At 44.9% G+C, this 12,035-nt stretch overlaps 1 long non-coding RNA gene across 1 annotated transcript; it reads left to right on the top strand.

Moving 5' to 3' along the window:
• The first annotated feature begins 3,680 nt into the window (after positions 1-3,680).
• On the top strand, positions 3,681-9,282 carry LOC110340953. Its single transcript, XR_002382804.2, has 3 exons — positions 3,681-3,768; positions 5,297-5,470; positions 8,263-9,282. It is a non-coding gene; the product is annotated as an uncharacterized LOC110340953 (long non-coding RNA).
• Positions 9,283-12,035: the final 2,753 nt, after the last annotated feature.

Below are 12,035 nucleotides of genomic sequence, written 5' to 3' on the forward strand. Positions count from 1 at the left end.
GAGAAGAACTTCGCCTACTGGAAAATCAATGATTTTGTTTTCAGTGAGGACATCTCATGGGCCAGTTCATGAAGAAAGCTCTATGTGGCCTTTCAGGAACTCATTTCAAACACAGAAATGACTGTGTCCAGGAATGGGGATGGTAGGGGTTGAATTGGGTGGGTGGTAGGTTAAATAACCTCTCGGACTCTTCCAACAAAAACCCATTGGTATTTAATATTTAGTGTTAGGGCTCATGATATTAAAATGTCAAAATTTACCTGATTAGGGCAAGTAAATAGACTTGGACCTGAAATGCAAGGAAAAAGGAAACAAGTACAATTGAGCCCCAAACACAAATGTCCCCTTTTTGCCTGTAAGCCATATCACATTATCACAGAAATGGAGTGGGGTATAAAGTAGTGAGTGAGTAAGATGCCATGCTTCGGTCTAAAGCCACACTCGACCAACATGGGGAGCAATACCAAGCCTTGTGAGGTGTAAGAACACAGGAATGGGACTTTCAATCATGAGGAAATCCTACAACAGATGAGACAGAAGATGGAAGGTGCTGGTAAGGCCTACGGGTGTCATGAGTTCCAGACGCTAGAGACGATCTGAGATACAGAGATCAAGTCTGTGCTTCCCAGTTGGCTCCAGCATATTCCAAGGAGAGTGTGCCAATGTGATAGATAGCTTTTTCTTAATTTCCTTTCATCCCAGATGTTCTTTTTTTTTTTTTCATCTCCTGTGAGGATTCTTTCCCCCAGTGTGACAAATTTTCCAATGTTGTAATGGAAGTCTAGAGAAAATGGAATTCTCTTTTACAGAAATCCATTTTGTAGTCAACTTTCTTGAGATGCATCTACCCCTGAAAGCGATTTTCTTCCTTAGGGTGGATGCAGCAATGGCAGTGTTTAGAGCCTGCTAAGTGGATTGCTGACAATTTGCTCTTTCAGCTTGTAGAGATTAACAGCAAGGCCTTGGGGGGAAATGGGGCAAGGGTTCCTCTTCAGGCCCTTATCAAGCTGTGCTGAGCTCTGTTATTAGAGCAGTAATTTTGCTGGAATAGGCATGGTGTACGGGTTGGGATAGGTCTGGCCACCTCAGGGCATCAATGTCAATTATCCCTCACATATCCCTTCCCACATGCCTGGGAATCTGGCTCACCAGACAATGAGATGGAAGACAAGTCATCAGACAAGAGTGGTGTCACAGCATGGCCCTGTCCCAGTCCTGAAAGGCCACCAAGGATTTGTAGGAACATGGTAGGTCCTGTTCCATAATAGGACTAGAACTCATGTCTGGCTGGCTGCTTGCCCTGGCTTACATTCTAATGGTTCCTCTTTGGGACACATTTATGATTATGTAATGGCAAAACAAAGGCGCTTGTTAGTAAATGAAATCAGTTTTCTACTATGTGGGTGACTTGCAAGCAGTGTGTACCGCCAGGCATTGACACATTCCAGCGTGGGAAATGTACTTGAAGCGCAACAACTGGCTCTTCTCCATCTGTTCATGTTCCCCATTTGACTCGTCTCTGCTCTGTAAATAGTCTCCGACTTGTTAGCAAGCTGAACAAATTTCAACGCTCTACGAATGAAGTGCATGTAGGTCAGAAGGTACCTTGAGGGAGAACCCCAAGGACACATGAACTAGCTTTACCAGGAGAAACCTTTCATCCATTTGACACTCACATCAAGCTACGTTTCTCATGCAGGCAAAAGGGATGTGAGCAAAGATTAAATGAAGGCTGGTGGGGAAGGCAACAGGGTGAAAAAGAAAAGAGTGTGCCCAAAAATATAGGCTGAAAACCAGCCATGGGGGCATGGTAAAGAAAAGCAAATGTTCACAAAATAGCAAGCCCGAAGAAATTATTGGTAAACACACACACACACACACACACACACACACACACACACACACGAAAGAAAGGGAGGGAGGGAGGAAGGGAGGGAGGGAGGGAAGAAAGAGAGAGGGAAATAAGAGCACTGCCATTCTTCATGGTAGCTTCATGAGCAGTGTCCTCAGATTCATCTTGAGGGCTTCCATTAGGTGTCTCTGGATGACATCTGTGACTTGCCATTGTGGTCATACAAAATGATCATCTTACATGAGCATGCCATTTGCTGTCCAACGCCTTAAGACAGCGATTCAGTGTGTAGAAACAGTATCTGAATTTCTCGGCTAAAGACTAAAGAAATATGAAGTGTATCTTGTGTGGTAGAGAATTTCTGACTGATTCTATGTCTATACTCATAGCTGAAAGTGTACTGAAGGCTGGATGTCATTCATAGTAACACCAGATTACATCAGTTGAGAGTTTGCTACAATCCAGGCACTGTTCCAACACTCTACTAGAGCAAGTCTATTCAGTTTTCACAATAATGATGTTGGGGTTTTAATTTTGTTCTCCCCTTTATAGATAAGAAGAGTCAAACACATAGAGCTATTATTTAGCCCAAAGTCATGCAGTTTGCCATTATTAAAACCCAAGCCATTGGACATAGACAGGGAGCTGATAGCCACGTACTCTAGTATATAGATATCTCAATCCAGTCAACAAAAATCCATGAGTTAACATACATACATACACACACAGAGAGACAGAGATAGAGAGAGAAAAGAAGAGAAACTCATTCTTTTGTGGCTTACCCTTCCCTTAAATATTGTAAGTAACATCACAACCAATGGCAATTTAACAAATCCACAACTCCCATAATAGATAAATGTTATTATTGGATACAAGATGTCCTTAAGGCTCATCTGTTGAAGGCTTCGTCTTCAACTGTGGTGACACTGAGATGTGATTGGGTGGCAGGAGTGTTAACATTATTAGTGGGCTAATCCACATGTAAATCCTTGGATAAATAGGGGCTTAGGGGGTAGAGCTGGTTAAGAAAGTGAGTCACTGAGGCTGTCTTTGAGGGTGCTCTCTTACAACAAAAATGGTTCATCTCTATCTGCTCTCTGCTTCCCAGATGATGAGCAGCTTTTCTCCACCATGTCCTTCTGCCGTATGTCTTTGTTTTGTCACATGCCTAAAAGCACTCACTGTTGTCAGTTGACAATGCCTTGACACATCTGAAACTGCGGTCCCCTCCCCCACAAGGAAAACCCTTCCTCCAGAAAGTCATCTTTCTCAGGTGTTTTACCAGATTGACACAACCAAGTAGAGAGAGGACTAAGAATTTGGGGTTTCTGACCTTGTATTTAAAGAGTTTCCCTTCTGATGATGGAGCAGCACTGAATCCTATTTGGAATCCAGATGCAAGAGTCAGAACAGTTGGGTGTGAATAGATATCTGATGGGGTGGGAGCAGAAGAGGGGAAAACCCAAATGAATGCACTCATATCAGGAGAAGGTTGGTAGTGACAGTAGGGATTAAGTATAAGAAGCAGGCTGGAAGAATGTATCTCAGGTTGGTTTTTTTTTGTTTGTTTGTTTGCTTGCTTTTGGTTTTGTCTCTGACAGGGTCTCACTTGTTTGGACTGAAACTTACTATGTATATCAGGTTACCCTTGAACTCACAGAGATCTGCCTGCCTCTATCTCCCTACCCCCAGTGCTGGGATTAAAAACAGTTACTTACCATCATATCCTGTTGACCCTAAACTTCTAAAACCCCAGCATATGAGGAGGTCTACTATATTATAGCCTTTGAAAAATAGGGTGATTTCAAATCACTTTTTCTTTCTGTTTCATAGGAACTATGAAACCATTCAGAAAAGTTGCTTCCTCCAGTCAGAGGTTGAGGTTCTGTGGTTCTCTTTCTCCCCAAAGCAGACTGGTAAGTCTTATTTGTTGTTCACTGATTTGTATTAGTTAAGCCTTTCACTATTGGGAGGAATAGATATTCAACTGAGATCATCTTTAAATAGAGGGGAAATCATAGATTCATATAGCCAGAGGACCAACCAGGAGTTATAGCACAGCTTAATCCAGGAACATAAATAGAACCAGTGTCCTACAGCATATGTGTGCTCTAAATGACTGTCTCCGGCTTTGACTTGTCTTTGCTTGGTAGCATTCTGTAGGTTTTTTGTTTTTTGTTTTTTTGTTTTTTATGAGACAGGGTTTCTCTGTATTGTTTTGGAAGCTATCGGTCCAGCCTGGCCTCGAACTCACAGAGATCCGCCTGCCTCTGCCTCCCTTGTGCTGGGATTAAAGGCGTGCGCCACCATCGCCCGGCTGTTTTTTTTTTTAACTCTGTTTACCTTTTGCTCTTTGGGGGGTCTACCACCCATCCATCTCCCAAATAATCACACATGGAAACTTATTCTTACTTATGAAAGCCCAGCCTTAGCTTGGCTTATTTCTAGCCAGCTTTTCTTAAATTATTCCATCTACCTTTTGCCTATGGACGTCTATCTTTCTATATAACGTTCTTTACCTCTTTCTCCATGGCTTGCTGTGTAGCTGGGTTGCTGACCTTTGGAGTCCTCCTCTCCTTCTCCTTTCCCTCCACGATCTTTTCTTCCTAGATTTCTCCTATTTAATCTTCTACCTGCCAGCGCCTGTTGCTTAGCTATTGGTCATTCAGCCCTTTATTAGACCAAATCAGGTGTGTTAGACAGGCAAAGTAACACAGCTTCACAGAGTTAATCAAATGCAACACATCTTTTGCATCATTAAACAAATGTTCCACAGCATAAGTGAATGTAACACATCTTAAAATAATATTCCACAACAGCATTCCTATGCAGGTTTTGTTCAACTGACAAACTACTCATCCTCCCAGCTTAGCAATATCTTGGAAATGGGATTTCTTTCTATGCACATTTGTACATAAACCATTGAAAAGAGTCTAAATGGCCATTCTTGGGTTAATAACCAGCCCTTAGGCCAAAGGGCAGAATAATCTGATTGGCTAACCTAGGTCACCTACTCATTGCATTTGAAGGAGTAGGTGAGATTCCTTCCTTGTATGAAAGCCCAACCAAATTACATGGTGTGAAGGGAGAGTTCCTTAATGGAATTAGGATTGTAGATAGGGTGGGGTGGGGGAAGCTAGACCAACAAAAGCACAACCAGCAACTCAGATTTTCAGCTTTGGTTTTCCTTATCAGTGCTATTCAATGTCCATCATAAGCACAGCTTATGAGGGGGCTGCTTCAGTGTGAACTACAATGATGAGCAAGTTTGTTTTTCTATAACTACAGAGTTATTTTGGTGGCGTGACTCCTGCTATTCCCAGCCTCTTACATGTATATAGCTTTCATACTTTACAAAGTTCTCCCACATAGAAACAATTGCACTCCATCTACATAGCAACGAGGAAAGTATGCAGGGTTGCTGCCATTATCCCTGTTTTCTAGGTGAGGAAATAGGACCTCAAGGACACTAGTGATTTCTCCAGGTAACATGAGTGGGAAATGGTCAACTTCACTGGAAACCAGGCCTTCCAGCTCCAACATCTGCACAAGAGGAAGGTGGAGCTTCAGGGAGCTTAGAAGATGATTCTGCTATCATGCAGCGACTTCACCACTGAGGTAGGAGAAGAGTTGGAAATCGTGACTTTTCTCCCAAGTTTTCATGACTAGCTATCGGCATCCCAAGGAGATCTGTCCAGAAATGATGCCAAAAGGTTCTGTTTCCAAATGCATTTGGTAAAGACCGTGCGGTGGATTTTTCTTCAGCACATACTGCACCCTGGAATTCTACACATGCGTACTTGATTTCCAGGCTCCTTTTAAAAGGAGCCGATACAAGGGATTCATGTTTCTGACTTGCTGCACTTGCCTTGAAAAGAGAATTATTATACATACTTGAGCTGCTTACATGTGAGACAGACACACTGGTCCCAGATTGCAAACACATATCCAAATGTTCCTTCTGTTCCTAAAGCCATTAACAATCTTGGTAAAGGTAAGTTAACTCCTTTTGAGGGGTGTGACTAGTGAGGGAAGGCTGAAATTTATGCCTGGAGTTTCAGATGCTAAAGAATGGGAGTAGAAGGTGTTGTTTGTACAATATAACTGGTTACAGCTACTAATTGAGCTCTCATCCAATAAGCATCTTATTGCTTTACAGGGGAGGGAGAAAAATAAAACCAGGAGCTCAGACAAAGAATAAACAAAATGAAACAAATCCTTTTGGCCACAGGTATCATTCTATAGTGCTTGCCTTGCATTGTTAGTGAGTGTGTATTAGGAAGCACTTAGGGACAGTTGCTAATGGAGCCTCATTCCCTCCTGGAGAGCGACTTGAACATTAGACTCTGTGACTCAGGTGCAGACGCTGCCTGTATTAGTGAGGGCAGAATGATGCTTAACTCTCTCACAGGGGTGTAGTGAGGCTTAATTAATTGTTGGGGAGGCACTTTGAGATTCTGGGATGAAAGGCACTATATAATGATAATAATTTGCATCGACAAGGTACATTTCTTCAGTGGAATTCCAGGCACTTTACAAACATTAATTAATCCTCATAACACTCTGGCAAGGCAGGTAAGTTTTCCCAGGATACACTAAACAAATCCACCATATTATGAGTGGGAAGGCGACTATTGCGATGAACTAACTTTAATATTTATTCTTGGTGGGAACTTTCCAGAAAGGTTGATGTGAATCCTGCTTTCCATTAGTCCAAACGATCTGCCATTCGTGTTTGATTATCCACAAATACCGTATTCTGCTGGAGCACTAATCATTTTGCTTGGGGGACACGTGTCCTGAGCAGAGCTAGTCATAAGCAGCTGTCATTCCAATGGATATTAATGCCTATTGTCTCCCATGCTGGAACTCTGCGCCTCCTCTATGCAAAGAGAATGGTGCAGAGGGGTGGGGGGAAGCGGGCGACATCTGTCTCAAAGACAGTCTGCAGCCATACTGGAGAGAATGCACCTGGCTTCCACTTTCAAACCCATGTAACCAGTGGCTTCCTGGCCTCTCTTTGTCAGTAGCAGATTCCATATTTTATATTCTGGTTTTTCATCTCCATGCAGCACTGGGGAAACAGAATTGGGAATGGGTAAGGAGGGAGTCTGAGTTGCATACAAAGAGGCAACTGGCGTTTCCAGCATGAAGGGTCTGTTATAAATCAGCAGTGTAGAAGCAGCTTAAGTGTCAGGACCCAAACAGCTCCCCCAAACCCCGGCCATTTCCACATCTGAAATAAACTGAACGGGGGTTGGGGGGGCGATCCTTCAGCTAGACAGACGACTTCAACATGCTGAGCGTTGGCTTGTCTGTCTTGAATGGCGCTCTGACGATACCTCTGTCCCCATGTCCTGGCTTTAATTCTGTACACACTCATTCACTGCAGCTTTTCCAGATTGAAAATGAAGAAAGAAACTTGCTTGCTGTCACTCCCCACAGGCGCCCGTGCTCCAAGACAGCTGTCTTTTGGCCAGCCTCCTGGGCTGCAAGAGTGTGGCGCCAATGAATCAATGTGTCATCCACAGGGGTAGAAGCAAGTTCGCTGACAGGGATGGGAGTGTTCTCTCTCACGGCTGCCTGTGATCAAAAGGAAGGCTGGCAGCCTCTTGACCTTGCATTTGATTATGACTGAAGGCAATGGCTTATACCAGTGTGGTATGTTCCAGCCAGTTACTTTGCCTGGCTAGCCTCAGTTTCTTCTGTGCAATGAGAAGATGGCAGCATATTGTTTCCCAAGGTCTCTGTTAGCTCTACTTTGCAATTAGAGACCGATTTGACATGAATTTCTCGGCTTGCTCTTTTTTGCCAAACCCTCAACCAAGCAGGCCTTGAAAGCAATATAAGTGCACATGGACAGTGATTGCTTCTACTCTTGAGCCGGATGAAGCACCTGAGAAGGTCACGTTTCCTCATTTGCTTCCCTTTGGATGCTCTACAAGTATTTTCACTTTCTCTGTGTGTTGGAAAACACTGTTCCACTGACTGGTCCCCAGATAAGTAAATGGGGACAAGAAACACTGTTCATTACTGTATAGTCGATGAGTCTGAATCTGAAGACTGATCTCTTTATTACTATACCCAGAGGTAAGGTTGCTGCACATTCATGTGAGTGGAAGAGCTATTTTTTTTTAAATCCATATTGGGATGGAGAGATAGCTCAACAGTTAGGAGCGTTGGCTAATCTTCCTTGGTACCTGGGTCAATTTCCCAACAACAACATGTCAGCTTACAACTGTCTGTAACTCAAGTCCCACAGGGTCTGATGCCCTCTTCTGGTCTCTGTGGGCATCAGGCAGATGTGTGGTGCACAGACATGCATGATAGAAAACACTCATATGCATAAAATAAAAAACAGGGAAAAATGAAAATACTCATGTTTAACGCCACATGCTGATTTCCTGCAGGGAGGTGGATCTGGCACCGATGTTTCTTCAGGCTCCCCAAGTAACTTCAGTGTGCACTCGCGCTGGGCAACCAAGAGGAGGGTTGGGAGCTGCTCTTACAATGCTGTTCTCATCCAGGAAGTCATTGCCAAGCCCTGCAATCAGATGGTGGCTTCTCTCAGCAAAGACATGGGTAAGACAGAATCAGGCCTGCTTGGCACAGATCTGTCCACTGTTACTTCAAGGTCCCCTCCAACAGGACCTTGAAAACGTACAACCCTCCCAAAACACCAGATTAGCTTCTCCATTTTAGAATTTAAATGAAGAACTTGCCTGTGTGATTAAAAAAATGGGTATATGTTATATAACTACTAAGAGTTGAGGCTTGAATTGGGTCCTTGGACTTCCATGTCCAGTCCCATGCGTCTGAAGCTCAGCATGATGGACTGCAAGAGAATGCACTTCAGTTAGCAACATCATGCATGATGTTGAATGAGGCGCTCGAGGCTAGAGAGATGGCACCATGCATGCAAAGGTGTCCACCTCGGGGCTTTGCCCAACTGGTTAGGTGTAGTGGGACAGCAGCGGGAGAGGGAAGAGCAAGAGTGATATGATATCTTGGCTCCTAGGAAGTTAGTTGAGAAGAGCTACACCATTTTGTTCCAGTTTGCCTGGTTTCCCCAAGGAGAAACTGTAACCGATTTAGAACAGAAAACAAAATGAAACAAAAAACCCAATAAAACAAACCAATGAACACAACCCAAGGATAACAAATAAGATAAAAGTTTGTCTTCAGTTCTTTGGTTGGTCCTTGAAACAGGATCATTATCCCTCCTGACTGCTCGCCTTCAGGTCTCAGGTACCTAGTGTTGCAAACGATGGTTCCAAATGGATCAGAAACCCATTGGTCAAAAATCCAGCCAATTTGCAACCATTCAGTGGACAGTTACACATCCATGTTTGAAGAGCCGAACTGCTTTTCATTTATGCTTGGTTTAGGCAGGTTAAGGACATGCTTCTGCCCAGGGACTCTGCCCAATCTCTCTTTTAAGAAGATGAGAAGGCGCTGGGTGTTGGTGGCACTCGCCTTTAGTCCCAGAACCTGGGAGGCAGAAGCAGGTGGATCTCTGTGAGTTCCAGGCCAGCCTGGTCTAGAGAGTGAGTGCCAGGACAGGCTCCAAAGTTACACAGGGAAACCCTGTCTCAAACAAACAAACAAAACCAAAACAAACAAACAAAAAGAAAATGAGAAGGTAATGAAAGGCAGAAGAAATCTTGACTTCTATTTAGTGTGTAGTTCTGATAGGACTTAAGGACCACACTATAGATGTTTTAAAAATCTATAAACTGAAAATTCATCTCAATTTTGATATACAGAACAGACAAATAAAACAAACAAAATCAGGTGGCTTTTTTGTTTTTTTGGTTTTGGTTTTGTTTTTTCCAGACAGGGCTTCTCTGTAGCTTTGGAGGTCCTGGAAATAGGTCTTACAGACCAGGTTGGTCTGGAACTCACAGAGATCCACCTGCCTCTGCCTCCCAAATGCTGGGATTAAAGGTGTGCACCACCGCCTCGCTAAAATCAGGTGGCTTTAACATAACCTTTGTGCCAGGTCCAAAAGAAACTCAGGGAAATGGCTGTCTAACGATGGTGACTATTACCATACCAAAGTGATGCTGGTCCTCGGGCTCACTTCGTACCAGGGGCTCCTCTCAGCGCTTCCACCCCACCCTACCCCAAATGTACTCCAGTTCATGAGTTTCGCTTCCCCAGCTTCTCATTCCTATATATCCCGGACATTTCGGCCACGTGCTCTCTTAGTTCTGTTGGTCTCTCTCATCTCTTCCTCTTTCACCGTCACCTGCTTCATCGCCTGGTTCAGCCTACTGGGCATGCTCAGTGTACGACTTTCCCTCCTTGCTCTGGACTGTTCCAGATGCCTCCGGCTGTACTCTCCCTCGTATCCACAATAAAAATCTACCCCTCAACCATACCTCGGAGCGGTCATGTCCTCCTTTCACACACTTTGTCATCAGCAAGGGGGTAAGTCACTTTGGCAGCTGGTTTGTGGATGAGCCCCTCCTTAGGTATGTGTGCTCGGGGAAACAGGAATCTCATCAGGAGGGGCAAGAAGACAGAAGACTTACTTCTGGCTCTCAAGACCCACAGGAAGCTCAAGTCAGCTTTGCCCAAAGGGGACCCCCTACGGAGCACCAGGGAGTGCCCGAGCTGTGGGGGAGCTCTCCTTTGAAGGGTGTGTTTCTCTAGCAGAAGCCAGAGTGGGAAGGCTCACAGCAGACTTGAGTGTTACTGTGAGCAGATGACAACTCCGCAGGCAGGAGCAGAAGCCTAGGAACCCCAGGGATGGTGGGCCTGCACTTCCTGTTAGCCCCCGCTGGTGAGAGAGACCTGCCGCACACTGGAAATCAAACCGGGCTAGCACTTTGAAGCCTCTTTCCTTCTGAGGTTTTGGTGGTGGGAATAGCAGTGGATGAAAGGCCCTTTTAGTAGGGAAGTGAAGAGCTAGTTCCAGCTCAAGAGGGGCTTGGGGGCAGGGTGGAGAACAGAGCAGGCCTTTGGACAACTCTGCCCCCAGCGCTAGCCCTGGAAACAATTAGTTGAGGGGAGGGGAGCAAAGGGGAAGGAAGGAAGGATGAGGATGTCCTCCCAGACTGGTGACTCAGCTGCTCAGTTGCTCTGCCCTAAAGTATGAATGCTAAGGACAATAGAGAGTGCGAGCTTAGGGAAGCAGGCCGATTCTGGCAGGCAATGAGAAACCTTGATCTCCCTGTATGTAAGAGTAAAAGTCGACGATTCTGTTTGGGGCTGTGAAACTGTCTCTCAGATCCACTGGGCTTTAGGGACCTCTAAGACCCTGCATCCTGTCCCTAGCCCTCCTGGACTCCTTCTTATTGTTGAGGTCCCCCTCCCCCTTTTCCTCTGCCCTTTACTGAAGGAGCAAAGGTCTGCTGCTGCAGCGCCCACTGTCTTTGAGATCCATTCTTTCTTAGGCCTTTACTTGGTTTCTAGACAACAGGGCACCGTTGGTGGGCCTCGGGTAAGCTCTGTGAGGTTCACACTATTGAAATGTGGAATTCTACTTCATTAGTTGTTAGTTAAAATGCTGGAGACTGAACAGAAGGCTTTGTACATGCTAGGTGAGTGCCCTGCTAGTAAGCAGAATCCCCAGCCCTATGTCAGTGTTTATACACAGCAGTCGGACCTCACATTTCAAAAAGAATCATAACTCAGAAGCTTGGCTGGTACCCAGACCTGCATTCTTATAACTACTGGCAGAAGTTGAGTTTGGGCTGTGGCTTGGGATGTTCAGATACGGCAGGGGGGCGTTTTTGCAGCCTAAGTGCAAACTCTGTTGGTCTGTCCTCCATCAATTCTTAGACCCTAAATCTGCTCACTGCTAATTTTGACATGCTAAGACTCTTGTGTCCAAGGGTTATAGTGTGTTGCCCCAGGTGAGGCTGCGTAGGGAGTGAGATGCCTCATCTCTTCCCTTTCGTGTGTAGAAAGCTCCATGTAACACTCCCAGCCTCGCTTTTCCCTTGACTTCACAGACCGAGAAGTGGCATCAGAGGTGCCAAGCTTAGCCTTCCCATCTTCAGCCTTGCCTGCCTACGGGAGTATTCTTACCTCTCAGCCCCAGCCTAGATGTAAGGACTCCCTCCATGTGGCACCACACTTAGGCTGTCCATTTCTGTGGTACTAGTTTTTATCACTGTGACAAAGTTTATTTTGGCTTATGGGTTTCAGAGGATTCAATCCATGGTCATTAGGC

This window comes from Mesocricetus auratus, unplaced genomic scaffold (genome assembly GCF_017639785.1).
Source record: "Mesocricetus auratus isolate SY011 unplaced genomic scaffold, BCM_Maur_2.0 Super-Scaffold_100010, whole genome shotgun sequence".
Classification (NCBI taxonomy): domain Eukaryota; kingdom Metazoa; phylum Chordata; class Mammalia; order Rodentia; family Cricetidae; genus Mesocricetus; species Mesocricetus auratus.